Genomic DNA, 6,157 nt, shown 5'->3' on the forward strand with positions numbered 1-6,157 from the left:
GATTGGTTTTAGGGCACATTTCCAACAATCTCCCACTTGCACTAGAGCCAATCAGCTTGATCATCTGTGATGATACCTCTTCTGTGGTCATTTCATAAATGGCTGAATAGTAGGCCTAGACAATGGATATCTATATGTTATCCATAGAAGCAACCTTGAGAATAACGACGTCACCATTATACATGATTCTCAATCATGTGGTTCAGTCTCTCATATGAGTTCGGATCTTGATGAGACCTTGATTCCCAGGCTTGAGCTATCGCCCCATTAGTGTCATAGTGTCAGTACACTAGATACACTTTCTGGTTGGAACCGAATAGAGAGTTCACTAAATGAACTTTCCCATCCAAACAACATTGTTACAAACTTCTATATGGCAATATATTTTGCATTCATAATGGAACACACTAAAGTCCTTACTTTAATGTTTCCATCCAAATATCTCTTTAGTCATAATAAAGAGATATCCGTTTATCTTTTCATTCATAATGAAGAAACATCCAATGATGGATTAGATTCATAATCTAATACATTTACGCTTCCTTTACGTTACTCTAATTCTTCCTCATTCTTTGAGGAATCTATCCTTTAGTATTTCTTAAATACTTAAGGACTCACTTGACGGTTGCCATGGTTCTGATCCTGGGCTTGCACTGATATCGTCTTGTACCTTTCCAGGTACAACTCATATCAATGTTTTTCATATAATATGAAATACATAAATCGCCTTTGTGCGTATGCATAAAGGATTCTATTTACGCATTATTTCTATGGGAGTTAAAAGGGCACGTTCCCTTTGAGAAGGGCAACTTGCTAGTCACACTAGAGTCATCCTTCTAATTGAAGTTTATCATCATATGAGAAACTTCCTAGCAACTTTTGTCTATTATTAGGGATTGATATAATCAAATTATATCTTGAAATCTATCAATATAGATTTCCATCCCATGTATATAGACTATGACTCCCATATACATTCTGTCATTATAGAATGCTTAAAGTCATAACTTTAACGAAGAAATATTCTTTTCACTTCCAAAATTAATATATCATATATATATTCATACATATCACATATATATTTATATATATATATATACAAATTTAGGAATATGATTAACTCCCACTAATCTTTTGTAAACCTAGTAAACAAAAGATTCATTTACATCTTTATGAGAAAGCAAACGATTTGACCTTTCTCTCATAAGACGCTTATAGCTCCCACTAGCTTGCTAAGATCCATAATGGATGGATCTCTACAACTTACATGTCTTGTGATTCATATTTTTAGACATATATTATCAAGACTATCTTAATAATGGTTTCGGAAATCTATATTATGTTCAAACATTGAATCACCATTTAATTGTAGCTAGCAATCTTCGAATTAATTGAAACTAAGACTACGTCAAAAATGGTTCCTTCAAAGTCAACCATTCTCTTTGATTGTAGTCACCTTAAGCTACCAATTAGCTTGTGAAGGTTTCATTATTTCGGGTCAAATGGTACTTTACCATTTCCTTGAGTATATATCATATATATACACTCATTGTAGTCATAAGGATTTTCATTCTTAGTTCTTTCGAATTAAGAGGTGCAACTCTATGACTTAGTCATAAAGTTCAAAAAACCATTCAACTGAGACGGTTTATAAATCCTTATCGACTACCTTGGAGCTTGAGGTATAGGAACTAGGTTGTTATATTTGTTGATTACTTTCTTGTCTCTCAAAGAACCATTCTTTGAGTTCTATCCCTCGTTCATTTGCTCTTAGGCAAATCACATTGTAGGATTACAATGAACTACCCAACAAAACAACATTTGTTAGTTGGTATATAGAAGCGATATCCAAAAGTTCATTTAAGGATATCCCACAAGATTGTTATCAAACAAATATTGCTTATTAGCACACAACCCCAAATCTTAACATGTTTTAAGATTTTGTCTTTCTTTCCAACTACATCTTATGGAGTCATGAAAATATTGGAAGATCTTCTAATTGACAATCATATTGTCTTAGAAGTATATATCCTATATATGGGTAATAGATAACAACTAACGAACTAAATCTTATTCGAGTTCGTTCTTCTCCTAATGGAGAAATACATTATCTTATGGTGCTATTTTCCTTGATATTTTTCAAGGAAACTCATCTAAAGTGTTACCTTTCCTTGGATCAAATCTAAGGAGGTAAATACTTTAGATGTCTTACTCATCAACTTACATTTCTTGAATTCTTTTAAACATTTTGCAAAGTATTCGGGCTTGTGTTTATTCAAAATAAACTATAGTCCAACCGAGAGTGATCTTCGGTGAATGTTATCCAACATGAGTAGTATTATGTTTGTGGACAAGTGCCACTAACATCTAAGTGAATTAACCTCAACAACTTTGTGATTCTTTCTTCTTTCCAAAAGAATAAAGATTCGAACATTTCGCCTCTATATAATTTTAACAAGAAGGTATTGGATCCAGATCTAACGATCCAAAGCGTCCATCTATGACCAACTCGTAATTTATGTTTTAGAGGTATCACAACTTTAGTTGGGATTAGTCACTACCTTGCAACCTTTTGGGTTTTAAGCATCATTATTTTCTAAACAGTTAACACTACCATATTATCTCTACTATAGAGATAATTAATTAGATTACCATAATCCAATAATTGATTAATAAAGAACATTGTTTTGTCAAACAAAACATTTATCCATTTCACATAGTGACGGAATTTAGTTCCTTAAAATTGGAATATAAAGACAATCTTTTTTTTTCCAATTTCTTTGGTAGTTCATATGAGGAAGTAAGTACCATCTGCTTTCGCAGAGATCTACATTTGATTCACGTTTCGAATGTGAAGTACTTTCTCTTCTCTCATTAATCTTCTACTTCTTATTAGTCACACTTTTACAACGATTGTAAAACATAGTTACTAATACGGAATCAAGCATTCAAGTAGAAGAACCAACTGTTTTGAACTATTCAAGAACAATTCACAACACCTTCGAAAGGTGTGTTCTTGACACTTACAAGACATTTCTTGTAAATACCCTTTCCAATGTCCATCCTTTCATAAAGAAAGTTTGTTCCCTTGGAGTTAATTTAATCTTCTTCATTTGACTTCTCCTTTGACTATAATAGTCATGGTCCCTAAACTCCCATTATCTCTCTTGAAACTTATTTCAATTGTGTTATACATATCAAACATTTTGGAGAGCATGTGGTTATTGTTCATTTATATAGTTGACAATAAACTTAATGAACCATAAGGATAGGGACACAAAGGTGAAGTCCTTGCCTAGTTTCCGTCTCATTAAGTGGTTTATCACTTCAACACTTAATGATTCAAAATCATTATAAGTCCATGTTAATGGACTATTTTTGTCAACCAACCATTATGTTCTAAACATAATTACAAACCTTCAAGAGTTGTACAAGGCAACTCTCATTTCTTCATACAACAAATTGTAAGTGAAGAATCATGGCATATTAAGTGTCCATGCCTTTGTGCTTTCTTCTCAAGTTCTTTGTTCATTTAACAAAGAAACAAGCACTAGTGTTTGCATTGACTAAGGGTTGTTCAAAGCAACTATTATTTCTTCATACAACAATTTGTAAGTGAAGAACTAATAACACTAAAAGTGTCCTTGTCATTATGCTAATCTTCGTAAGTTCCTTTGTTCATTTAACAAAGGATTAAGCATTGGTTGTTTGTGTTGTTCTCTTCATGATAGACTTATCTAACATGTTCTTTCAATGATACATTACCAATAGAACAATTTTGAGGATGAGACTACTTAGGTACATATACAATCCATTTAAGACAATCTTTGGGATTGTGTTACCAAGTCCGGAAACTAAAGCATTCGGCTTTTCTTTGTCAAGTTTTGGATAGCGTTTGCAAATATATTGGTAAACAAATACATAACGAATATAAATTGATTGATTTTAAGCCATCTGATTCGGGTCTTTAAATCAAATAGCACCACCCACTATTTTTGGCAAATTCCATATCCCTCATTGGAATTCGAGAGTTTTGGAGGAAACTCTTAGTAGGTTATGGGAGGCTCACTATTACCAAGCCCACCTCAGAAGAACTCCATATTGGCTAGCAACAATAATAATGAGATAGTACGCTTACTCATTTGCAACTAATGCAAGTACCCATCTTATTTGGCCTCTAGAGAATGATGCCTCAGAAGAACTCCATATTGGCACCATTGCACTTAGTTAAGTCATTCCCACCATGCTAGTTCAAGTAGGGGTTCAAGAATGGCCTCAGAAGAACTCCATATTGGCCATACTCGTTGCCTACTTTCACTTCATCATATGTTTATAGGCTTCTCCTGAATGTAAGCACATACTTTGCAACCCCAGAACTGGACGAATACATTGTATGAGTCACAAACGATTGAAGCCTACCACGGTGGAAGGCCACGAAAGAGTGTTCAAAGCACTCTCACGCTTTTCAACTTAATATTGGTTTGGTTGAGGGTTTTAGGTCTCATCACATATAAACATACATTTTAATGTCTATTAAAACTATTTGGTCTTATTACAACTATTGGTCCATTTGATTGATTTAGTTGTATATAATACTCCCACTATGCTTATAAAACGCATTTTTAAAGCAAGAGTATATGATACTACTAACATAACCTTTGCATTCATTTGATGGACTATATAGTTGCCTTAGGGCCTTAGGATGATTATGAACCTTTGTTTAGATTCAACACAATCCTTGTGTTGAATCTCGGTCTAGGGATGGTGATTGATTTTAGTTACGCGTTTAATCACATTAAGGCGTGTTGTCTTAGGAGCGTTGGACCCAACTACTTCATTTTCATGCATATCATATAAAGCAAGAAAGAAGTACTTCAAAGTAAAGGTGAGCTTATGCTCATTACAACATTTGCATAAAACAAATTACTTTAAAGTAAAGAAGAGCTTAAGCCCTTTTACAACATTTGATCAAATCAAATTACAACCAAAATCTAATCTACACATTCCCATGGTTCAAACAAATTTGAAACGGCCTTTCACATAGCTCAATTATATTAGGCATAGGTTCATAATCACCCTTTAATTAATTAACACTTTAACTAATTAAATTGAATGCAACATTTTCATTTGGTTTTTTGTATCCATAAAATTGATTTAAATGGAGCTAAACAAAATGAAAATCCAATTCTCATTTAAAGAGACAAAACAATTTTGTTCTCTACCTAATTTGGGCCATCATGCAATAACCTCAACTTTTGGGCCATAAAGAAATTAACCTCAACTTTTGGGCTATATTGCAAAACTTTTGGGGTCACTTTGTAAAGACACAAAAGTCCACTACTTCATGTAATTACACTAGAACCCAAAATTTAATCAATGCAAAAACTTCATTAAAGGAGCAAAACAATTTGTCCTTTAGCGTTTTTGGACCTAAACGTAAAAACGTAAACCTTTGGGCCAAAGTGCAAATACACAAAAGTATCAAAACTTTATGTAATTGCATAAAAGACCCAAAATTACTCCCATTGAGGGAGGGCCGGTTTTTAGAGAGGGAAAGGGAGTGGAGATAAGTCCACAAAAATTTGGAAATTTTTTCAACAATTTCATAAAGCCTTGCAAGTGGAATTTGGTTGTTGTGAATCATAAAACCATGCATGTGGTGTGTAAGGTGTGTAAGGTGTGTAAGTCTTACACACCCATCACAATTTCTATCACCTTTAAAAAAAAAAAAAATTTTAGTGATAGAAAATTCACATCAACCAACACAAAACAAAGACTTTATGAAATTAACCAAAACTTTGAATCAAAACACAAACCTTTTTGTTCTTGGCAAAAATGTCAAGAACAATGAAGAACACTCATGAAAAAACTCAAAATTTTCCATGAACATTTTTCACCCAAAAACATTCCAAAACCATTCAAACTTTAGGGAAATAACATCTAACCAAACTAGGGTACATAAGGGTTCCAAAAGTCACTTGAAAACACATTTAACAAGTCAAACAAGAACCCAAAAATCCACCCTTTGGATTTGGCCGAAAATCCCCAAAGTCATGGCACCAAATTTTAGCTCCAATATTCATGCTCATATGAACTACATCTACAACATTTGAGATGGCAAATTTTCTAGCAAAATTTACATTCAAAAAACAAGAAT

This window comes from Malus sylvestris, chromosome 5, assembly GCF_916048215.2.
Source record: "Malus sylvestris chromosome 5, drMalSylv7.2, whole genome shotgun sequence".
Classification (NCBI taxonomy): domain Eukaryota; kingdom Viridiplantae; phylum Streptophyta; class Magnoliopsida; order Rosales; family Rosaceae; genus Malus; species Malus sylvestris.